This window comes from Lacerta agilis, chromosome 16, assembly GCF_009819535.1.
Source record: "Lacerta agilis isolate rLacAgi1 chromosome 16, rLacAgi1.pri, whole genome shotgun sequence".
In the NCBI taxonomy this organism is placed as follows: Eukaryota; Metazoa; Chordata; class Lepidosauria; order Squamata; family Lacertidae; genus Lacerta; species Lacerta agilis.
In genome coordinates, this window is record NC_046327.1 from 11,200,911 (window position 1) to 11,227,195 (window position 26,285).

Consider the following 26,285-nt stretch of genomic DNA (forward strand, 5'->3'; position numbering starts at 1 on the left):
GGTTTGCGGCATTCAGGAGCCGATTTGTTTGTCAATTAAGTCGTTCGAGAACCAATGTTTGACTGTATGTATGTCTGTCTATCTGCCCAGGGCTTTTTTTCAGCTGGAACTCACTGCAACTCAGTTCCGGTACCTCTCAGGTGGGCAACCTTGCCATTCTAAGAGAAAGAGGGAGGCATTCATGGTGAGTTCCGGCACCTCTTTTTTCTAGGAAAATAGCACTATATCCAGTGCAATGGCATTTCGGAACCCACCTGAGAAGCGCCGGAACTGAGTTCTGGTGAGTTCCCTCACTCTTTCTTTCTTTCTTACAATGGATTGAAAGATTTCAGAACATTAGGCAAATTACAAAATTGATGCTCCAGATTCTGAAGCCCCTGATCTTGGCATCTTCTCCTCACCCATGTTGCCTGGTCCTATACCTCTAGAAGCCCAGAAGAAGAGTCTCCTTTAAATTCCTATTTTTGTCGTCATGCCACCAGCCAGTCACTCTCAGCCGTGGCCCAAGCTTCACCCCATTCCCTTCTCTCCCAGATACTGCTGATACTGCACTCCAAAGGCAACCATCATTTACGGATCATTGATAATATAATTTGATTATCTCTAAATTAAGACATCCTGCCACAGTCCTTAGACTATTCATTCCAGAGGCATTTGTTTCAAGGCCATAAGGTGATGCAAACTGGGACAACGTAGAAACAGAATTTGCTTTCCTGTCGTTGGCAGGCCGGCTACAGTCACGGTTAAGAATGGGTTGAGTTTGATTCACTTTGTAAAGGGGGCTGCTTGAGACCTGATGGAGGAAATGGCCTAAGGAATTAAACTGGTCGTCTCCATGGAAGTGACGTCACCAGTCATGACCTTGTGCGATCCAATCAGTGCGGTCTGAAAATAATTGAAACATTTTGGCCCTCAGGAGAGGAGCCTGTTCAAATCTAGTTCTAGTCAAAGGAGTGAATCCCCACCACCTGTGTCTGCACAAGAAAATCCTGTCACCTTGACCACACGACTGGAGAAGAGAAGGTTAAGGGGTGATATGATAGCCATGTTCAAATATATAAAAGGATGTCATATAGTGGAGGGTGAAAGGTTGTTTTCTGCTGCTCCAGAGAAGCGGACACGGAGCAATGGATTCAAACTACAAGAAAGAAGATTCCACCTAAACATTAGGAAAAACTTCCTGACAGTAAGAGCTGTTCAACAGTGGAATTTGCTGCCAAGGAGTGTGGTGGAGTCTCCTTCTTTGGAGGTCTTTAAGCGGAGGCTTGGCAGCCACCTGTCAGGAATGCTTTGATGGTGTTTCCTGCTTGGCAGGGGGTTGGACTGGATGGCCCTTGTGGTCTCTTCCAACTCTATGATTCTATGACTAATACTAGGTATAGGAAATGGAGAATTATGCCCACCCCCTGATCCAATCTATCCTGGAATTTCCTTTGAGATATTTGTCCAGGAGGCTATAAAAACTGGACTCCTAAAGCCATTTTCTGTTCCAGCTCCCCGGATCTGCTGTGTGGAATATCACTGTGCCTGAAATCACTTGAATCACTTAGCTGCTAGACCCCAGGGTTCCGACTCCCTTTCACAATCTCTAGGGATGGAAGAATCTGACAGTTTTGGTTCTCTTGGTTTCTCATTCTGAGGCATGTTTGAAAACCGAAGCATTTACTTCTGGGCTTATGGCGTTTGAAAACCGAAATGTTAATCAACGGAGATGTTCAAAAACTGAGGTACCACTGTATATGGTTACTGAGCTCTCTCCACTAATGTTAATAGACAGTGCTATTTTTCTAGGAAAAGTAGTCCCGGAACTCACCATGAAACCCCCCTTTTTTTCTTAGAATGGCAATGGCACCCACTTGAGAGGTGCCGGAACTGAGTCCCAGCGAGTTCCCATTGCAAAAAAGCACTCTTAATAGATACACATCGTTGCTGAGCTGTTCCTCATTGAAATATTAAATGTGACTATTTGGATTCTCTCTCTCTCTCTCTCTCTCTCTCTCTCTCTGTGTGTGTGTGTGTGTTCAATAAATACTCCAATTTTTAAGACCTGTGTGAGGGCCGGTTACTGGGTAAATCTGCAAATACGGGCTATTGCTGCTGTCTAAAGATGCCAATTCAAAAGACTGCTAGGATGTGTGGATATGGAAACATCTGTCTGTTGAGGAGGCTGCCTCACACTATACAGTACTAGAAGAAGAATGGGAACTCCCCCTAGGGCGTCTTACATTGGGGACTCAGCTACATTAGTCAAAAAACAGCATTTTGGATGCGTTATAAACATGCAACAGCAGATGGCGCTGGAGAGCAAAAAAATTCTTTGCAATTTTCCTTAGTGTTTTTTTTCTTTTGTAATAATGATTTAATTTCTGATTTATTTATAGCTGGTTTTTTTTTCCTGTGTGTAGATCCACCCTAGGTCTGCAACCAAAGTTCCTAACACACTTGCAGTACATCAGGGGATGTATTATGTCTGGCAAACTGTGAGGTGTTTGACAGACGTGACAAACCCCAAGTTTAGGAGGTGCAAAGAGTAGGGCAAAGGGAACGAACTTACCAAACACTTGGTAGAGTGCAATATTTAACCTGGTGTACCACATATATTTTGGGAAAGAGGAGTGACATTATGCTCCTGTAGTATTCTATATTTACCTTCTCTACCACTTCCCCATAGCTCCACACTGCCAACCTAGGTGAAGCCATTGATGCACCAGATTGATCTGATCTCTATTCTTGTGTCTCAATCAAAAACCGAGCGTGTTGTTTTCTTTTCCAACAATCTGAGGAACTGGCATGCATTCTAGCTAATCAGTGTACGGAATCATTATGGTGGAACTGGGTGTCATAAACACACTCCCTGTACTTAATAGGGAATAAAGCCGACTCTGGAATATCAGCATATATTATTTTTTCTTTTCCACGTTACCTTGAACCATTAATCTAAGGAAGGGATTTCTTTGATTCCATCTCCCCCTCCCCTCTGAGGACCTGTCCAAACCATTTTAAAACTGATTATTGCTTTATCCCACTGAAGATCACAATTAAAATAATCACTCCTCCATGTTCAGCATCATCAGGCAGGAATGACACAATTTACTTCAGGTTTTTCCCCCCCTCCAGTCTCTTTCCAGCTCTGTGATTCTAAGCTATACTGCAGATTAATCTCAGGAATCATATGTTATTAATAAGTACTTGTGCTTCACTTTTGAGGTTTCCTGTATGATTTCACATGGAACCCTTGATTGATTTATAATGTGGTAACACACAGCCATTTATTATCCTGTTTCTACTGCCAACTATCGATAGGGGCTTTGTGACATAAAGTATTCTCTACAAATATTTTTCTAATAAAAATAATGAAAAAACATTTTTCATATAGAACAGATCCTTTTCTTTAAAAAAAGGTGAAAGTTGAGTCGATTTATGAAAAAAATATGACATTTTATATTATTAAAAGCAGTCACATGCAGTCTATGATGTTAAGAACATTTGTTATTGTCTTAAAGGAAGCAAGAAAACGCATAGAGGCACTGATGTGATGGCAATTCAAATTATACACACCAGGACAGAATCTTTTAATGTGGGCATGTGAAAACTTATATACAAAAATTCTGAAATGAAAGAAAGTATACGTGATTGTTTTATTTCAATAAATAAATACAGTGAGTAATTTTCATTTGAAGAGAAACTCTAATAATAAGCTAGGATTTGCCATTTTTGTTCATGTTGTTCATGCTAACATTATTATTTATTTGTTCTGTTGAAGTATTTATATCCCACCAGATGTATATTAAAAGCATAATCGACAAAACAAGGGAATGCAGAAGAGCAGTAATAACCTCAATACACAATATACAATAATCACTAGTACAACACCTTTGAAATGATACAGCTCAATGCAGGAAAACTACCACCAATGGAATTCCTTCGAGAATAAGGTTACCAGATTTTTTTTTCAATGAATCCGGAGACACTTCATTGAAATGAGTCAGAATGATAGGATTTTGTCAGGGGACTGATTTGTAAATCTGGGGACTGTCCCCGGGGAATGGGGACATCTGGTAACCTTATTCTAGAACCTTGGTGCCACTGCAGAAAAGGCCATGTCCCAGTTCATTCCATGCTGTACCTCAAATGGTGAAGGGGCCTGAAGCCCAGCTTTTAAATATCATGTAGGGTAATCCTACCCTAATCAGAACTAAGTCCCATTCTGTTCCATGGCGCTTACTCCCAGAAGTGTGCCGTTGTGTTGACTTGGAAGAATCAGCTATATCAGTGTAAGGAAGAATAAGGAAATCTTACCCCACCGGGTGGACACTCTTTCAACTTCCACAAGTGATTCTGCCTACAGTGACATCCATGCGATATCAGCTGTGCATATAGAACGCTGCCTGTTGCTGAGTCAGACCATTGGTCCATCTAGGAAAGCCTACAGAGCTGCTGCCAATCAGAGAGAGGCCTCAGCCCAATATACCTGAAAGAGAAACTCCACTCCCATTGTTCAGCCTGGACACTGAGGTCCAGTTCCGAGTGCCTTCTGGTGGTTCCCTTCCTGCAAGATGGGGTTACAGGGAACCAGGCAGAGGGCCTTCTCAGTGGTGGTGCCTGCCCTGTGGAATGCCCTCCAATCAGATGTCAAGGAAATAGACAACTATCTGACTTTTAGAAGACATCTGAAGGCAACCCTGTTTAGGGAAGTTTTTCATGTTTTATCGTGTTTTTAATATTCTGTTGGAAGCCACCCAGAACGGCTGGGGAAGCCTGGCCAGATGGGAGGGGTTTAAGTTACGGTCTTTTCTGAGCCACTTTATATAAAGCTGACTTGCACCTTGCACTGGGGTTGTGCAATTTAAGCTGGCTAGCTGCCAAGCACATAAAGCTGCAATCACACAAGTTTAATGTGCACCAGTTGTGAGTTGGCTGTTAAGTTAGTGGTGAGGAGGAACACAGGCTAGGAAGTGGACCGTTGCTTTTCCATTGTTGCAAAACAGCAACAGACCATCCACATCGTCAAACGCTGCTGTTGTTTGATTGCACCCATTCTTGAACACATCTCTCGGTGGCTCATGATGAGATGTTCCTGGATTGAGCTTCCCTATTCCTTCCATGTAACTAATTATGCTGGTTGAGCATGAGCACAGGTGTTTGGCAGACCTGCATGTGCTGCTTCTTTTAAAAGTACGTTGGCATTTCAGAACCTTGAATATCTCTCCTGCTGTGCTTTCCTTTCTAAACCGAACTTCCCTTTCTAATCCTGTTGGTCCTCCTAGCAAATTGCCTTAGATCAACAGAAAGCGAAGGTAAGTTTCAGTTTTGCTGCAAAAAACCATTCGTTTCCTACTGTAATTTGCATTGCACAATGGAACACATAAGATGACACTTGTAAAAATGTAACTAGCAGATTCCTCCTTGTATTAAAAGTCAGGGCTGCTTATTACAGTAGTTCATTATAAAGAGATACAAGAATTCAGGAGCCTATCCATTTTTATTTATTATTAATAGAAAACAACAAAATGTGGGGAGTTCCTGAGTAAAGAGCTCTACAACACAATTGCTTGCACAGATAAAAGCAAAAGCATTGATGGCAGTAATGGTGGATTGAAACAATATGGCATTGGTGTGATTTGGCAAGGAACAACTAGAATAATAGAGTTGGAAGAGACCACAAGGGCCATCCAGTCCAACCCCCTGCCAAGCAGGAAGCACCGTCAAAGCATTCCTGACAGATGGCTGTCAAGCCTCTGCTTAAAGACCTCCAAAGAAGGAGACTCCACCACATTCCTTGGCAGCAAATTCCACTAGAAGAGACAAGGTGTAGAGAGTCCCAAGAAAGTCACTACCGGCATTAAAAACCACAATCACCTAAACCTGACAGCTAAAATTACAGACACGAACACTGCTGTTTTTGTGTGTGTTGCTGTTCCAGATCTTATTAAAACTGTCGTCCCGCCCCCCCCCCCCCCCACGTTATCGGAAAATAAGTGGATGAAAAGAAGAAAAGCACAGTATAATTTCAAAAGGATGGCAATGCCATGTAGGTGTCCCATTAAAAACCCATTAAGAAATTGGGGGAAATGCTGTAACAGGTTCATCTGGAAACACCCAATGTTACCTGCTTGCTTCCACTGGAAATGTTAGAAAAGCTAGGTTTGTCATTACCCAGTTATTTAAATTAAGGCACATCTGAAGTTTTGTTCAGATGTTCTAAACGATAAACTTCTAAAACGCAACTGTTAGACATAAAGAGAACTGAAAGCTTTGGTGCCTCGCAATCTAAGAGGAATTTCTGCAAGGGATGTATTTGGACCCCCACAGCTAATATATGACCTCCTCTCCTATGTCCCACTGTGAGTATTAAAATTATGATTAAACATGCAACCTGTTTCTAAGCCTTTGGGATATGACAGGATACAGAGACCTTCGGCCAAGAATTTTTCTGATTCTGCATGAAGGTATGTGTCATCATACAAACTCTTAGGCCTTCTTTGAGGTTTCCACCCCCTTGCATTTCCTTACTGCCTCTTTGTCCCTCTTTCCTACTAGGACTCTGACTCAAATTCTGATTCCTGTGTCTCCATGCAGTATTCAAACATTCCTCTCCCTAGACACTTTCTTGACTTTTCCCTATTTGGTTCCTCAGTTTTCCCGACTTACATCTCTTCAGTTCTATTACTTTGTTCGCCCACCTTTTGTTCCTGTGAGATTTTTTTAAAAAATAATATTTCACAGCCGCTGTACTGATTTTGAATATCCTACAGCTGACCTTTCTCCTTCACCAGGAATTTTTTTAATGCTCAGCCTGTGACAGCGCCACCATTAAGCCAATGACTGGTGGGTGGGTGCCCACAGAAAGGCAACTGGTGCCTCTTCCACAGCAGCATAAAATAATACAAGGTGTGACCGGAAAGTTCGGTGCATGTTCACAGAAATTGGACAGCGAGAAATATTTGAACATACAATCGGCATCGGAAACCCACGAAACGCTCACAATTGTGTACGGAGATGAAGCTGTAACTCGAAAGACAGTGTATGAGTGGTTTAAGCATTTCTGTGAAGGACGGAAAACCATGGAAGATGACCCTCGGTCTGGCAGACCGTCAACAAGCAGAGCGGTGGCAAATGTTGACAGAGTTTGTGAGTTTTTGCTGCGGGATCGGCAGCTGTCTGCTCGAATGATGGCGGAAGAATTGCACATTCCGTGTGAAATCGTTATCAAGGTTACTGAGTTGTCCCACCCTCCATATTCTCCCGATCTGGCCCCACCGGATTTCTTTCTTTTTCCAAAACTGAAATCTGCACTGAAAGGGCACAAATTTTCCAACATTTCACACGTCCAAGCTGCTGTGATGAGGGAACTGAAAGCAGTATGAAAAGAGGAATTCTCCAGAAGTTTCCAACAGTTTTACAAACGTTGTCAATGGTGCATTGTATCAGAGGGGGCCTACTTTGAAGGCCTGTAAGGCATGTATGTTCAAATATTTCTCGCTGTCCGATTTCCTGTGACCAAACGTTTCAGTCACACCTTGTAATTCCTCAAAGTGAGGGGAACAGTGCTGGTTTCATTAATAAGATTGTGATAACCTTAAGAAACAACAACCCCACAACACCACTAGGACAACACATCTAAGATGAAAGAGTAAAGTTTCTGCTGTGAGCCACTGGACTTCCTAATCCTTTGACCATTTTAGAGCATGAATGAACAACCTTCAGGCAAGTCTCTTGTGAACTCAGTAGGTTACACTCAACCCTACCTGCCTTAGACTAAGAACCATCGATTTCCATGGCAGATTTTCAAACAATTTTATTAGGCTTTTGATTAGGCCCCTTATGAGTAAGCCCACTTCTCTGTTTGCTATCTCTTCCATCTCCAGATGTTTATGATATTAATGATATATTTTTTTCCTAGCAACAACACAACGCAAAACCTGGTAATATGGGATAAACATCAACTGAGCACAGCAGTAATAGCTAATCATTCTTACAAAAACAGTTTGCCAGGAGCAGATAGCCATAGGTATGCTGAGTGGCCATGTGGCTTTATAGTAAACATTTGCAGCGGCAAAACAAAGACACCGTCGCAGGCAGGAATCATCTCTCTGTAGCCCTCACACTTCTTGAGTTTTAATCATGGAATAGAAGCACCACTGCAAATCTGGCGGAGAGTCAAGTTTTTATAGGCAGGATTTTGTTGTGCCGTACATGAGCAATAATGTGATACAGCTGGCAGGCGGCATGTCGCTGCTGATGATAGTACAAAGGAAGAAGATTCTGAGAAGGCAACAAAGAAGAAGATTTTGGAAACCCATCTATCACATCCCGGAGGCTTTCAAAGCAAGGAGAGAAGCCACGGTCGAGCCTCATTCCACAATACTTCACAACAGAGACTGAAATTTAGAGCCGTGGTAATGACAAAACATTTTGCTAACGTCCCCGCCCCCCACAGAAGGTCATTCTGTGCTATGTTATGCTAATTTGATATTGATAAAACTATACCTAAGAAAGACTGAGTTGTGTTTTTTGTATGAACTAACCCTTTATTTTGGGGGGAAATTTGCTGTGTTAATGTTATCTCCTCTTTTGCAAACTAAACCTAGATCCTTAATCTTTTTTCTCTTTCCCAGACCATGACTTTGAGAACAGCAGAGGCAGCTGGGAGGAAAGTTCAGGGATAGTTTTGTTTTGTTTTAAACAATTTTATAAGTTGTGTGTCTTTGTTTCTTAATTTAATCCTTTTGCATCGTTCTGTATGATTTGTGGTATTTTATGTATTGTGATTTGCTGCTATTTTTATCGATTATAGATGAGTAATTCTTTATTGTAATTGATAAGTGTAAACTGTCTAATTATTACTTGCTGATATTTAATTTTAGTGTTTACTATTGTATTCTAATGCATCATTGCAAATTGCTTCATTTGGTTATAAGTTGTTTAATTTAAAGTTATTGTGACTTTTTATACAGGTATTGGACCTGATTGTTACCATTAAGGTTTGATGTTTTATTATTGAATTTTGTATGTGTTGGAAGCCGCCCAGAGTGGCTGGGGCAACCCAGCCAGATGGGTGGGGTATAAATAAAATACTACTACTACTACTACTACTACTACTACTACTACTACTACGGGCCACCCTAAATAACACTGATGATACCACACGCAGCATCCATGATGAACTACACATTTACCGTAACTCACTAAAAGTGGAAGTTGTTGAAATATGGTGAGCCGCCACATAGATTGCTGAGTGTCACATCGCTAATGCAATCATTTGCAGTGGTGTGGTGAAAATATGCTCAGTACACGCAGCCTTATATCCAAAAAGCTAAGGACTCCCACCCATGCAAAAGGACTTCCTCTCCCTGATAAAATTTGCTCTCCCATATTCTATGATTTAAATATCCTAGATAGCAGGGTCAACTATGTTACTAAACTAATAATACCAGTCCAACATAGGGCATTTATGTTGGCCCGACTGAATATCTTTCCCTCAGCATTTGTCAGGGGTAGATATCAGAATATTCCCAGAAACAAGAGATACTGCAGATGTTCCCTGAATGTCCCGGACACTGTAGAGCATATTCTCTTTTATTGTCCACTACACAGTACCCTGCGTGAGTGCGTGTTGTCCCCCCTTTTGGACGGTTTGAAACCGCATCAGGGTGGAAGTGTTGGATTCTGTCTCTCTGACATTGACCAAGGGGTGACTGCGGGGGTAGCCGAGTTTTTGGCAGCAGTGCTTCAAAGAGTACTTTAACAGGACGAAATTCTAGTTTTACTAATACACACATACGATCAGCCTATGAGTTTAATTGTTGTTTCTTTGTGTATATATATTTTAAAGTTCCTGTATGTGATTCTTTCTCTCGCGATTTTACATGTAAATGCCTAATAAAGGTTTGATAAGTAGTAGGACCCCACACCCACCCAGATCTACTCCAGACGGTTGGTGACCCCACAGAACAGTTGGGGTGCGTGTGCAAAGTCCTTGTGTTAATATGTATCTTTAAGCTTTCTCTTAAAATAATGTCCAATTGGAATACTGAAGGCTGGGCTGATTTTCATGTCACATTCTCCAAACAGAGGCAGCCTTAAAATCCTGCACAGGGCGGCTATTGTCATAGATTGACCAACTCATGTGCAGTTTCTCACTGAAGGTTGAATCCAGTTTGCAATCCTGGGAAATGTGGTTGCACAGAGTACTGGGAACCTGTGAGGGGTGAACTACAGCTCCCAGAATTCTTTGGGGGGGGAGAGAACAGGGGGTGGTATGTGCTGTAAATGTGCTTTCATTGTATGATGTAGATGAAGCTATAGTCAAATAAGGGAATGGAATCAACCCCACCCAATGGACCAGAATGTGGTCTAAACCCCCCTTTAAATCCATATCAATGAAAAGAAAAGAACTCACCCTGAAACTAACCTACAGGTGGTACTTAACGCCAAGAAAATTAGCGCTAATACGCCCAAGAACCTCACCAAAATGCTGGAGAGGGTGCACCTCCACAGACACATATCTCCACATGTGGTGGGAGTGCCCCCAAATCCAACTATTCTGGACAACAACCATACAAGAAATAGGTAAGATAACCAAGCAAGTGCCAGAAATCACCCCAAATTGGTCTTACTAAACATCTTCCAAGACAATAATGCCCACTTACAACACAAAGAACTCATAATCCATCTACTCTCAGCAGCCAGAAACATCATAATCAGACACTGGAGAGACCTGTCAGGAGTAAGCATGGATCAATGGAACCAACAGCCCTACTAAAAAAACTAACCAGTAACCTGAAACTGACACGGGGACAAACAGAAGAAGACACCTTCACCCCGGTATGGTTCCCCTTCATCACACACATAGCCCAACAAGACAATGACAAAAATCTACCGACAGCATACAAATCAATATGGCTAACCTGACCAAACTCACCCACCCCACTCACACAGGAAACCAAAGACCACCACAGCCAACCACAAATGAACAATCACATCCTACACCAACCCCGACCTCTCTCACCACCAAAGGAACACAAGTGAACAACACAGAACCTGCACAAACAACACTGACACCAAACCTTACATATATTAAGTAAAATAGAAACATCGTCACCCCACCCCCCACCCATCTCCCCATTCCACCCACCTCTTCCCCCCTTTTCTTCCTAATGTCTCAACAAATGAAACTGACTTGTAAAAATGTTACATGGAAAAAAATACGAGAGAGACATTGCACTATCTTTGTAAATCAAGAAAATCTTTAATTAAAAAATACTTTAAAAAACAAGGGAATGGAAATAAAAGCTATCTGGGTTTGCAAAAGCATACTACCAGTAAATAATAAGAGATCAGAGAAGTTTGTGAGGCTGCACCCTCAACAAAAGTGCCTAGGCCAGCCAATTTCGTTAGTCAAAAGCAGTGGTGGGGAGGCTGCTGTCGTCGAAACGTTGGAAGCACATCACTCCCATTATCTCTGACCATTGACCACAAGGTACTTCTTCTTACCTTGCCTTAGATTCCTCCAGATTTGACACCTTGATCCACCATGTCCTATTTCAGGGATGTCCAACAGGTCAATCGTGATCACTCCCAGTTGTTTTTAATGGGAGTAGATCGCAATCTCTTGGAAGTTGGACACCCCTGTCCTATTTTATTAAGCATCACTGAATAATGCTCTATTTACGTTCTTACCAATCAACTGCTGCCTTTATGCAGACTATTGTCAACAGAGAAATCAGCACAAATATTGTGAATAGCTTCAGCAGCACTCAAATGCGATTTCAATATGTGCAGAAATTGTACGATATTGCATTATGAGTTGCCAAACAAAGCCTAGGCTTGCTTGATCCACTTATCCTATGATGTTTCAAGGTATGATTGACTCAGATGCAAGATGATTTACTGATATTAATTCAAAACAGATGGTTGTGATTGTAGCCATCTATGGATATGAATCAGATCTACGCATAAAAAACAGGGATTTCCAGCCAAGGTAGAATGACTGCCTGCTTTGATCCCACAAGCCTGTTGTTGAAGGATGTGCCATCTCTAATCCAGCTCTGAGTTGGATTAATTTTAGAAATAAAAAATACAGCGTCCAGGTCATGAACAAACCATGCTATTTATTTTTTGGCATTTTTATACCTAGCAGACTGATGTACAAAGAAGCGAGTTGCATGAGAATTGGCATTCAAAGAGAATCTCCGTATTCCCAGTTGCACACCCCATAAAATGGTTGGGAGCAAGACAGACTTTCAAATAAGGATGCGAACATCAGGTTTTCTAGATTTTCACAGACTTACCTTGCCTGAGATTGCAAGTTAGTTTGGATTTAATGAGGGTATATTAAACAGTAACTGTTGTATTATATACCGCTATCCTCTAGCTGTATGAGCAAATAGCGCACTCTCTCAGCTAGACCACCCTTAAAATGGCTACTGAAACAAAAGGCAAAACTTGTGTTGCCTATTTTTTTAGACCCAATGCCTTCAACACTGCGCAGAATATTATTATTATTATTATTATTATTATTATTATTATTATTATTATTATTTATACCCCGCCCATCTGGCTGGGTTTCCCCAGCCATTCTGGGCAGCTTCCAACAGAACACTAAAATGCAATAATCTATTAAACATTAAAAGCCTCCATAAACAGAGCAGCCTTCAGATGTCTTCTAAATGTCTGGTAGTTGTTTTTTCTCTTTGACATCTGGTGGGAGGGCATTCCACAGGGCGGGTGCCACTACCGAGGAGGCCCTCTGCCTGGTTCCCTGTAACTTGGCTTCTCATAGTGAGGGAACTACCAGAAAGCCCTCAGCGCTGGACCTCAGTGTCCAGGCAGAACAATGGGGGTGGAGACGCTCCTTCAGGTCTACTGGGTTGAGGCCGTTTAGGGCTTTAAAGGTCACCACCAACACTTGGAATTGTGCTCGGAAATGTACTGGGAGCCAATGTAGGTCTTTCAAGACCGGTGTTATGTGGTCTCAGCGGCCGCTCCCAGTCACCAGTCTAGCTGCCGCATTCTGGATTAATTGCAGTTTCCAGGTCACCTTCAAAGGTAGCCCCATGTAGAGCGCATTGCAGTAATCCAAGCGAGAGATAACTAGAGCATACACCACTCTGGCGAGATAGTCCACAGGCAGGTAGGGTCTCAGCCTGTGTACCAGATGTAGCTGGTAGACAGCTGCCCTGAATACAGAATTAAGCTGTGCCTCCATGGACAGCTGTGAGTCCAAAATGACTCCCAGGCTGCGCACCTGGTCCTTCAGGGGCACTGTTACCCCATTCAGGACCAGGGAGTCCTCCACACCTGCCTGCCTCCTGTCCCCCCCCAAAACAATACTTCTGTCTTGTCAAGATTCAACCTCAATAAGAATAAGATCTGGAAATCACATTTCAAAAAACTCATAAAAAATGAAACAATCCTAGAAGCCTGCAGCCAAAGAACTGTCTGATTAGTCCAAAACATCATGTGAAATTTAGCACCCAACTCCTCCCAGCCACCCTTTTCAGCCCTATTAGAGCAATACCACAATCCTGCAATAAAGATACCAGAACAAGTAACTTCCCCTGCTAGGACCTCGCCTCTAGAACAAAAATGGGGAAGCTTTTTCCTGTCAAAGGCCACCAGGAAAAAAAAATCAACTATGATCCCCATTATCAACTGGGGGACTGATGGAGGTTTCTTTCTGGGGGTTATTTACATGTCAGACACACATAGAACAGGTTGGCTGTCAGCTGGCCAAATCTACACTAAGTGATTGATTCATTTATGATGATCTCTCTGCTTTCAGTTTATTTCTGAACCTCACTTTATAAGATGCAGACAATCTTCTTGCCCCAGCAGGAGTTTATGCTTCTGATGAAGTCAGCATTTCTTTATGTAGACAAATGTCACATATAGTCCTTAAGGTATTACTTGTGCTATTATCAATGAATTCTCCCCAAGTCTGTCACTTTGGGCTGGTCCTTGGTAGCCAGCAGAAACCTGTCCTCCCCAACTTGGAAAAGCAGAGCTTTGTCCCTGAGGTCAGCGGGAGATACTTGGACAATACTAAGCAAGATCTCAAAGCTTCTTAAGTGTCTTCAAGTCTCAGCATGGCATATGGGTGTGCCTTGGACAGACTCCACCTGGAATAATGTGTCCAGTTCTGGGCACCACGTTTTAAGAAGGAAGTTGAGAAGCTGGAAATTGTGCAGGGGAGTGCGACCAAGATGATCAAGGGTCTGGAAACCAAGTCATATGAGGAATGGTTGAGGGAGTTGGGTATGTTTAACCTGCATAAGAGGAAACAGAGGAGATATGATATCTCATCTTCAAATATCTCAAGGGCTGTCACGTGGAAGAGGGAACAAGCTTGTTTTCTCCTGCTCTGTAGGCCAGACTTGAACCAAGGGCTTCATGTCACAAGAAAGGAGATTCTGACTAAACACCAGGAAGAACTTTCTGACAATAAGAGCTGTCTCACTGTCTCAGTCTCACTCAGGAGGTGGTGGACTCTCCTTCCTTGGAGGTTTCTAAGCAGAGGTTGGAAGGCCATCTGTCATGGATGTTTGAGCTGAGATTCCTGCATTGCAGGGGGTTTGATTAGATGACCCTTGGGTTCCCTTCCAACTCTACAATTCTATGATTCTTACCCCTGCTCTTATTTCAGCTTTAGAGGAAATAAAGGACTTTCCAAGATTTGATGGTACTGAGCTTTTCTCTTTACAGAGAAAAAAAACCCCAGCTCACCAGTGGTGAGTGCATTTGTTTGGTAGTGTGCACTGCATCTTTTAAAAATAAAAAAGTCCTGACTTTCCCAGCTAAGAAATGAGAAAATAAGTTGTTTCAGCACCGCACGCTTTAATCATCCACTTATAAACGCTTGTAACAAACAGAAACCTAAGAAACAGAAAATAATGCTTTTCCATAATACAGTATATTCCATCTCGGAAGCAAAGGTTATTTGACAGTCATGATGAAGATGGCGACGCAATGAACAATGCCGGGAACTCTGTACCAACAATTATAACAAAATAAAAAGCTCCGGCATAAACACACTCACACAAGCCTTGGTTTTTTTTTGTTTTTTTGTTTCACAGAAGTGCTATTGGATTTATGAGCCTTCCTAGCCAACAGACGCTAGGTGGCAATATTCCCACAGCTCTTTAAAGGAAAATACCAATCCAGTTTCTTGCAACAACTTCTCCAGTAGCTTGCCGTGATCGTATAGTGGTTAGTACTCTGCGTTGTGGCCGCAGCAACCTCGGTTCGAATCCGAGTCACGGCAGAAGGGAAGAAACTTTATTTGCTCTTAAAAATAATAATAATAAATACGCTGCCAACATCAACAAGTTCCATACAACAAGACCATACATGTGTGTAGGGCTAGTTTCTGATGCACTGCATTCTAGAAACAGCACAAAATTAATGTCTTCTGTGTTTTGCATGCCAGGCAGGTTGGAAGCACTAGAGATGCAGAAAGGCCCACAGATTTTGCACAAAAGGCATAGATATCCCAACCAGCCTCTAAAATCTTGTATTAGAACAATTATTTTTTTAATGCATACACAAGTAAACTCCCCAATTCTTCCAAATTTCAAGTACTCCTGAAAGTATAATGTCAGTTTGTATGCATTCACCTATTCTATCTCATTAAACTGGTGTGTGCTATTTAAAACTATGTCTTTGTTTTATTTGTTCAAAGATAGGGGTGGGGGAATTAAAATGTACACAGACATGGAGGAGGATTAAAATATACAGACGATAAACATGAATACAGTCCTCTGAGTTAAAGGATTGGATTCTAAAGTGATATTATATTATATTTTTATTGCATTTTAATATTTTGTTGGAAGCCGCCCAGAGTGGCTGGGGAATCCCAGTCAGATGGGCACGGTATAAATAAATTATTATTATTATTATTATTATTATTATTATTATTATTAATATTATTATTTACTATAAAGCTAAATATTGATAGTGCCAAAGTATAAACATACTATAATCAATGAATAGCAATTAGATCAAAAGCATGCCTGGAATGCAACTACTGTATTCAACATTATACAAGTATCAGTCCTTATGCTAAAGCTATTTCTCACAACTGTTTTAAAAGAGGCTGCTTTGGGCGATACAGTATTGCAAAGCAGTTGATTTTAAGGCTTTTAAAAAACATGCGCATTCCTTTCTGCCGTGACTCGGATTCGAACCGAGGTTGCTGCGGCCACAACGCAGAGTACTAACCACTATACGATCACGGCAAGCTACCAAGGAACTGGAAGTCGCGTTGCTTTTTCCCCCTTCTAAACTAGATGATGACATCTGTACAAATACCTCCACCTACTGGCGAATATACAAAATTAAGAGTTGCCTCGTTGCAGCTTGAAAGATATGCCGGTACAACCCACCCCGGTGAAAACAACTGAAAACCATCCAGACTTTTCAAATTTCAATTTTCCCACGTTCCCTTTTTGTGCATGGACCAATGAAGCCATGTTCTGATGGCTCCTCCAGACAGGAGCTTCTAACAAAGGATTTTATTTTCTGCAGAAAAGATAGAAGAGAGATCAAAGTTTGCAGCCAGATAGATCCCTTCCATTGAAAGAACGCGGGGTTTGTGCAATAAAAAAGAATTGCCCATTGTATTTTTTATTTTTTTTAAAAGCACATACAAAACATGGAATGAATTATAGAAGGAAGAGTTCCTCCCCCCTGAGTGGCATTATATGCAATAAAAAAAATGGAGACAAAACTCTTACAGCCTGCTGGTTTTAGAACAGCCAAGTCACAAGGAATAAAATGACTTGATCCATAGGGAGACAGGGGTTTGGTTCCTTTTAATTTAAAAACTGTTTTGCAATACTATATTATTAATGGCATAGCATAACTAGAACCATAATGCAGAATTATTTTATGACATAAAAATATAGCACCGTACTAAAAATCTCCATGCCGTGCTCTCAGAAGTCAACAGACCTTTCATGTCACACTTCAAAAAGCAACCTTTTTCAACATAAAAGGGCAGCAAATGAAAAATTAAAAAAAAATATACAGTTTTGGTAGAATGCACGGGTGCAATGAAGGAAACTGCCTAGGCTTTGCGCTTTAGCCTTGCTTTGTTTTTCGCATGTAACCCTGGAAAGAAAACGACACAACATTCCTTGAAGGAGAACCTCAGCAGTTTCCACCATCCAAAACACTGTTGTGTGTTCCCTGTACCTCAAGAGACAACACAACTGGATTCTGTTTCCTAGGGATGATGGGACACTTGAGATTTGTGGTGCCTCTGCAATATTTGTTTGATTTATAAAGGTACTGAGAAGATTCCTACCACTTGTCCTGCATGCTGAAGATGCTTGTGCTTCAGCAGGAAGTCAAATCAAAGCTCTTTCTGCCTCTTTAGCTCCAAATTGTTGATCTTCCAACTGTTTCTCTCTCCCCTTCCCACTGCCTAGATCAGGGGTGGCCAACTCCCAAGAGACTGCGATCTATTCACAGAGTTAAAAACTGGCAGTAATCTACCCCCTTTTTTGGGTTCGGGTCAAAGTTGTTGAGTTTTTTCAGGGAGGAGGTAAAATGTTGAGCTTTTTTAGGGGGGGCAAAGTTGTTCAGCTTCTTTGGGGGGACCCAATGATCTATCAGTGATCTACCGCAGATGTCCAGTGATCTACCAGTAGATTATGATCCACCAGTTGGACATGCCTGGCCAAGAGAAACCCTTACCCAAATGACAAAGGTAAAGGTAAAGGGACCCCTGACCATCAGGTCCAGTCGTGTCCGACTCTGGGGTTGCGGCGCTCATCTCGCTCTATAGGCCAAGGGAGCCGGCGTTTGTCCGCAGACAGCTTCCGGGTCATGTGGCCAGCATGACAAAGCCGCTTCTGGCGAACCAGAGCAGCGCACGGAAACGCCGTTTACCTTCCTGCCGGAGCGGTCCCTATTTATCTACTTGCACTTTGATGTGCTTTCGAACTGCTAGGTGGGCAAATGACAAATGACAAATGACAAAGAGCATTATAATCTGGAGAGGGTGCCCGGCTATCAGGAGAACATCTGCCATTAGCTTCCGCTATTGAAATATCAAGTGATCATCTCAGACTACAAGCTAATCAGACTACCAGCACCTCTAACACCATCCTAAATTAACATGAAAGGACATGGAAAAGAAAACTGCCACGCTCCCTTGTTGATACACAGCAACATTTTGCATTATCTAAAACTGGAAAAGCGCGTCATCGTTATCCATAGATAACAACAGAGCACCCTTTCATTATGTTACACAAGCCTCAGGAATTATAGCAATCATGGTTTCTCTTTTATAAGTTCTGATAGCAGTGTGTCAGTATTCCTAATAAGAATTCTACATACGTTTCAAGGGAGAAAATGGGCCCTTGCAGAATAAAGAATTATGCAGAGTAGATGTCAAATGGTGCCAGGAAACATGCTAAATATCTCACAAAGATTCCAACAGAGACAATTCTTGGTATAACAAAATGGATTTGCACTCATTAGGCAACTGTAATGAAATGAAACCATACCATTTTATTAAAACAAACTATACCCTTCAATTTTCTTTAGTGTAGCATCAATCACGCGAGAGCATCAAACAATGGCACAGCAATTAAGGCTATTTTGATAACTGCTATATCTTGAGATCACAGCTGAAGGTATAAATTTTGCAGTTGGAGTTTGCAGCGCAGTCAGACACGTTTCACCCCAGCTAATTACAGCCCACAGTTAAATATGTTGTACAAGCAGGGCTGTCAGTCATAATACATCACAGAGACAATATTTGGAGGTATCATACAACAGGAGTGAGGCTGAGCTCCACTACAGATTGTGCCTGCTCCAATTTGGCATGTTCACCGTTTTGGCATGTAAAGCAGTATATAAATTTAACAACAACAACAACATCATCATAAATGGAACTAATATTTAAAGCTTGGATTCGAGACTAATATACTAAATAACGAAATGGACTGCACTGCCAGGATTGCCCAGTTATGTTTCGTACAAAATGGAAGAAGTAAAAGACATAAACACAGAAGGGGGAAAACTGCTAAGTCCCAACAGATAATTTTGCCCAGTAACTGCCCCAAGAGCAAATCATTCATTAAAACCTAGGATTTCTCCCATACATAGCACAACACCAAATGGGTGTGTGTGTGCCGTGTCTTGAGGTTGATTATAGAGAACGGGGTTTATCTGGCCTTCCCCAATATTTTATTCACGTTGGTACCCCTGGTATTTACTCAGAAGTACATCCTAACGTAGTCAATGGGGCTTATTACCTGAGCTTTCAGTCCTATACCTGAGAGTAGCTGTGAAGGGGAAATGCTTTCAACCGGATTTGGGTAGTTAAAATAGTTGCTTTTTGGTTTGAAGGTTTTCTCTAACAGGAGAGTCAAAAGTTAACAGAAATGTTAAAAGTAAAAGGGGATGCTTTGCTCAGGAAATGTTGTACAAGGGGATACTGTGAAGAGAAGGGTCAAAGTTTCATCATAAGAACATGGAAATAGAAAATTAAACAGGATTCTACTCCCCTGATTAGCTGCAAGGTTGGGAGGGGTCATTAAAAATATAGTCTAGAACAGTGTTTTTCAACCACTATTCCGCGGCACACTAGTGTGCCGCAAGATGTTGCCTGGTGTGCCGTGGGAAAAATTGAAAAATTACTTTATATATAGTCAATATAGGCACAGAGTTAATTTTTTTAACATTTTCTAATGGTGGTGTGCCTCGTGATTTTTTTCATGAAACAAGTGTGCCTTTGCCCATAAAAGGTTGAAAAACACTGGTCTAGAAGTCAGGTTAGAAAATTGGATAGTAAATTGGAAGGCTATGGTGTTACCTTCTGGAGATGAAGAGCTTCAAGAAAGAGGAAAAAGGACTGAAACCTCAGGGCCTGGGAGGACAGTTCTCTTGCACTGCCAATGGCCTTCAATGGCCCTATTTTGTTCCTTATTGGCCCAGGAATTCCTCTGCAGCTCGTATTTCTCCCTTCACATCCCAAGTAACCAAGATCCTACCATTTATTAATTTATAGGTTTTAGGGGGTTCGCCCCCAAATCTATAACAATATTTGAAGAAGTGTGCATGCACGTGAAAGCTCATACCAAGAACAAACTTAGTTGGTCTCTAAAGTGCTACTGGAAGGATTTTTTTTTTTTATAAATTTTGCTTCCATTCAAACAATTACCTTTACCTTTAACACTCATTATCTCTTTTGCTTTGCAAGATCATAGCCTAGGCACATGCAGAAGAACAAACAATTGAGCAGCACAGCTCCATTGGGCTCTCTACTCACAACTGGGGGCAGGGAGGCCGAGGTCGAGGTGAGGGCACTGAGCTAGCATCTAGAAGGTAGAATACTTCCTCATTCACTCATTGTTTTGACTATGGCAGACCAACACTGCTACCTACCTGTAACTGGATCAATATTTTGAAGTAAATGTACTTAAGCCCTGCTTGGCCAGTTGTGCAGCAGACCCAACTCTGCCACAAACCATATGTGTGAGAGCGGCTGTCACTAAGCGGAGACAAACAAAAGAGTCATAGCCTTTCAACACTTCCTTGGTGCCACCAGACCTGGTGTGCTGCTTGGGCAGTGCTTTTCAATAGATTTGCGCCATGAATAATGCAAACGTTACATCAAGTTGCACTTAAGGAGAGTGTCTCTTACACACACCTGATACACTATTCAGTGTGAGAGCAATAAAGGCATTGGTCTTGCTTCACTTTTACTGGTACCGGACAGATGCATTTTCAAAGTTCATGTCAGCAAGAGGATCTGTGTTCAAAGAGCAAGGAGCCACGGGGGGCCTGCTTTCTCAGCACAAGGTGGGCTCTTTTTTTTACAGTGTGACTAAATATTAAGAAAAAGAGTAAGTGTAAATCACCATTCTTAAAGAAATCAGCCCTGAATGCTCACTAGAAGGACAGATCCTGAAGTTGAGGCTCCAGTACTTTGGCCACCTCATGAGAAGAGAAGACTCCCTGGAAAAGACCCTGATGTTGGGAAAGATGGAGGGCACAAGGAGAAGGGGACGACAGAGGATGAGATGGTTGGACAGTGTTCTCGAAGCTACTAACATGAGTTTGGCCAAACTGCGAGAGGCAGTGAAGGATAGGCGTGCCTGGCGTGCTCTGGTCCATGGGGTCACAAAGAGTCAGACACGACTGAATGACTGAACAACAACAACAAGTGTAAATCTACCAGGATGTTCAATCATGGTATTGTTACAGATTTGGGGAGGGCATCTCTCAGCCTAACTTACTTCACAAGTTTGTTGTGAGAATAATATGGATCTGGGAAGAGCCTTGTATGCCACGTTGAGTTCCTTGAAGGAGAGTTGGGTACAAAAAAAGCATACATAAATCAAGAAATGTTAAATAACAGTGCTTGGTGTAATCATATCCCAAACCTGTAGGGGCTGCACATTTCCAAGTATTGAACAAAAGAAAAGACCCAAACTGCATAGAAACAAAGCAGTATTAGTCTAAAACTATTATTATTCCCATTTCACACATGGAGGTTGAATCTGAGTCATATGACTAGTTCAGAATAACCACATCCTCACTAATGTCTGGTTACATTTTTTTTTTAAGTTCACCTCCCAAATCCCAAACTATAGATTAGAGGACTCTACCAGTCCATGTCCCCTCCCATCTCTCCTGTAATGTGTAGCTGGAAGACTGCATTGTCTTCTGGTCCAATGGCACATCAACCGGCATGAGCCTATCAGAGACTCTTCCCATCATCCTGAGGTGAGGCAAGTGAAAGGCCTTCTTAGTGGTGGCACCCCCTGCCTAAGGAGTCTCCCCTGGTGCCTACTCTGCTATTTATTTTAGCACCAGGGAAATAATTTTTTGTGTTCCCCCTGGCTTCTGTGTTTTAACAAGCTTTGACTGTTGCTTTAATTTAGTTATTAGAATTGCTCTCATTTTGCACCACTGTGCTGATTTTACCAATTGCATTTTGTTTCAAACCACGTATAAATGTACCAGGTAACTAACTAAATCACAGCATAGTGTGATGCCCTTGTATTAGTATTGTTTCCCTCTGCCCTGCTTGGCTTCATTGGCTGCAAATCTGCATGGGGGGGGGGAAATGCTAATGTGATGACGTCACACGTCACATGGTTTTTCACAACTCTCCTTCGGAAGCATTGGAGAATCCTATGCGCCTGCCATCAGCATAGAGTTTGGGTCTCGGTTCTTTCTTCGAAGACAAAAAAGTATTTGGCTGAACTGCATTCAATTAGATAATTTCTTGGAATGTGATCAACTCTGAACAAACATTTACGTTGGTTTTTAATATTGTATGACAAGCAAACTTCACCTAACTAACCAGTACTAGATACAAAGGATTTATTTTCCACTGCACGATGATGTCCCTTTAATAACTTGCAGCAAACCTAAGTGCTTACCTCCTAATAGGTTTTCAGCTTAAGATCTAATCATCCACTCTTGAATTAAGATGCTTGAATGAAGCCAACTCATTTGGAACTAAGCATGTTAATGTCAGAGACATATGGTATCGAGACTGAATTACAAAGGATCTCTTCTGAGCCACCTATTATGGAAGCAGGACTTAAGACCCAGCATTATTATTAGTTTAGTCATTTATTCGCTAGCAAATAATTGAGAGTAAGACCTCCTTAAGAAAGTGGAAATAGTCTAATAATTGCAAGCTGGGATATTAATGTACTTCCCCGTTCATTCATTCAGTTTCACCCCCAATGTAATTTATGCCTCATATTCCATCTATAAATATCTCTTTTTTAAAAAGCGGAAATGTTTTTTTTTTTAAAAAAATAGCTCAGACTTAGTTATCCAGAGCCCAATGTTAACAGAAACCACCAGGTTAATAATGTTCCTTAACTTCACCAACAATAGAAGAATGGCAGATGAAAATGATGGACTATACGGAGCTTGGAGAAATGACCGGGAAACTCTGGGACCAGAGGGACGACGCGGTGGAGAAAGAGTGGAAGAATTTTAAATTGTATTTAAAAGATCATTGTATGATTGAAAGTTAGATATAACCTGAGGATAAGATAGGTTGTAGAGTAGAAGATAGATGATAAAGTTAGAAGATGATAAGGATTAAGATAAGATATAAGTTTAATCAATTAGACACTGATATAATATAAGTTAAGAGGTATGAGATATCAATGAATTTTTGTTGTTAGAAAATAGAATAGAATTATAGGAGATTTTGGAAGTTACAAAAAAGGTATTTACAAGGGACGCAGGAGGAGGACACAGGAGGAAGTCCCACTCAGACCCATGACATATTACAGCTGGACAAATCCCCTTCCACCCATTCCTCGATGCCAGACCTGGAACTTTCATATAGCACCGATCAACCAAGAGAAGATAAAATTTTGCCAACTCTCCCAAATAGTCCACTCTCCCAGTCTTATTCTTCATTGCGGAGAAACACGGACTTACCGGTAATAGCAAGACCAGAGATGGAACTGATTGAAGATCCAACAGGTCATATAAATCAAGTAGTCCAGAAGACTAGCAGATGTGAGGAAGTATCATTGTGTTTTTTTTTTAAAAAAAGAAATGTAATAAGTTGTTTTTGTTGTGTTTTTGTGTTTGTTGTTATTGTAGTTATGTTTTTTCTTTATGTATATTTTTGGTTAAAAACTTAATAAATATTGATTAAAAAAACAACAACAACAATGTTCCTTAACTTCTGCGAATAGCTTTGGGAAAAAACCAACAACCATTGACTAAGGCAACATTTCTGGTGCCCTCAATGGCCTCCAGCTAATCGTTGACATAAAACACTCAGACAGAATCAGTAACAAAATCAGTGACTTCAACTGACAGCAGTTATCAGTGAGCCTTTCTCCTTCCAGACAGAAGCCAGCCTTAGCCAGCATACAGTACTGGTACCCAGATCCTAAGCGCATTAATTACATGTAATGTGTTTAGATGTTAATGTTATAAGGGCAACAAGTGTGCGTTTAACAAAACTTAACTAGCAGAAAGCAAAACAGGGATACAGAGAGCTTGGCTGAAATTAATCTTGGAAGTTTGGGACTTTGTAAAATACAAAAACAGGTTAAGCCAGGATCCTATTAATTACATTCTCCCCAAAAGACGGATTCAAGAAAAGAGAAGCATGTATGAATTTAAGTCTGCTATCAAAGTATTTCTCATTGTATATTAATAAGATAGGACTTCTAAAAAATTTTTTTAAAATGGTATGCAATTGTGCCCCTCTGCTGATGACTGTTCATTCCAACAGTCCTGTGAGTGAAAAAGGAGGTAGGGTACAATTTTCTTTACTGAATCCTCCCTTCCTTCTGCAGCTCTCCCTGTGCCTCTCCAAATGTACTGCAGAGGTTTGGGGAACACTTTGGAGCAACATGAGATGTAGCACAGGAAAAATGAGGATACTGCAGAAAGCACCTCTTTCATTTCCACTCCTGGAACCCTCCACTGGATCAAAGAGACAAAAAAACACACACACCACATTCTTCTACATTTTTAAAAACAAAGCATTGCAGAACATCAAATGACAACTTACGCACCATTTGAACTATTGCATTCTATTTCCTCAAGGTAATGTGGTCCAGTAGTTTAAAAAAGGGGGAAAAATAAGTCAAGGATACCCATCTGTGAAATCCATCCACAACTTACTTTTCTAGAGCAGACAATGAACAACTTTTGCATTCTCTGAGACTGCTCTGTTTTCCAGAGAGTGATCTGGAGCCCAACAATATTTGGCTGCACGATGAGGATGACAACATCTGCAAAGGCTTCACAGATACAGTATTCACACGTTCAAGTCTTTTAAAAGGGTTTTTTGTTGTTGTTGTTTCGGCTCGGCTCAACCATGCATCATCTGGCTTGGCAAGCTGCAACTGAGTTTTGTACTTATTGATAGCTATGGGTTTGGGTTTTTCATTTTTATATGGTTTTATACGCAAATAACGGTAATTGTTTTCATAGTGTTTTATTTGTGAGCCGTTTAAAATGTCCGGAAGAAGAGTGCATAAATGTTTTAAAATAAATATAAATATAAATACACAGAGGTATGAACATGTTTAAAATATTATACCATTCTTAAAATTACCAGGTTGTTCTGTTATGCTGATTAAACACCATGATTTATCAAAAGGAGGATGAATTTTAAAGCCTTTCAGAAGTGCATAATTTGCAACAAAATATACTACAAATTCTGAGTATGCTTTCTTCAATAATCTCAAAAATGACCTCAAATTCACTTCAATTATTCTGGTGCATTATTATTTTTTAAAAATTGCATTTTCCACCCGTATTTCTCTTCTGCAGTGGTAAAAAACCACCACTTGAGGGCACCTAAGCTTCTTTCGAATTCTGCTTCTCACACAAAACAGGAAACGAAATGCATGAGATAAGATGAAGTTGCTTTCCTGTTAGCAAGGGAAAACAGGCACTTGGAACTACACGGAAGCTAATAATAATAATAATAATAATAATAATAATAATAATAATAGTAATGATAATAATAACAATAACAACAACAATAATAAGGCTAGAAGGGGTGATTTGGAACCAGTGGGGAAATAATTCTTACAATAACCCTTCCCACATACAGGTAGGTAGCCGTGTTGGTCTGCCATAGTCAAAACAAAACAAAAAATAAAAAATAAAAAATAAAAAAATCCTTCCTGTAGCACCTTAGAGACAAACTAAGTTTGTTCTTGGTATGAGCTTTCGTGTGCATGCACATTTCTTCAGATACGCTCATAAAATCACAAGAAAGTATTGCTAGCAGGCTTCCCATAGGCATCTAGTTGGCCACTGTGATGCTGGACTCCAGGGGCTTTTGGTCTAATCCAAGAGGATTGCTCTTAGAATCAGTATAAATAGTGCACAGGATATAACTTATGAAAAAAGGAATGGATTAAAAAACATTGCTATACCTTTAAAGCCCTAAACGGCCTTGGTCCTGTATACCTGAAGGAGCGTCTCCACCTCTTATCGTTCAGCCCGGACACTGAGATCCAGCGCCAAGGGCCTTCTGGCGGTTCCCTCGCTGTGAGAAGCAAAACTACAGGGAAGCAGGCAGAGGGCCTTCTCGGTAATGGCGCCCACCCTGTGGAACGCCCTCCCTTCAGATGTCAAAGAGATAAACAATTACCTTACATTCAGAAAATACCTGAAGGCAGCCCTGTTTAGGGAAGTTTTTAATCTGTGATATTTTAATGTATTTTAATGTTTGTTGGAAGTCACCCAGGGTGGCTGGGGGGACCCGGCCAGATGGGCAGGGTACAAAGAATACAATTATTATTATTATTATT

At 41.1% G+C, this 26,285-nt stretch overlaps 1 protein-coding gene and 2 non-coding genes across 3 annotated transcripts in view; 1 reads left to right on the forward strand and 2 right to left on the reverse strand.

The window, feature by feature from the left end:
• The window catches only part of NFIB (nuclear factor I B), a 296,512-nt gene that overhangs the window by 243,441 nt on the left and 26,786 nt on the right, over positions 1-26,285 (reverse strand).
• On the forward strand, positions 15,194-15,265 carry TRNAH-GUG. The gene has a single exon. It is a non-coding gene; the product is annotated as a tRNA-His (tRNA).
• Positions 16,167-16,238, reverse strand: TRNAH-GUG. The gene has a single exon. It is a non-coding gene; the product is annotated as a tRNA-His (tRNA).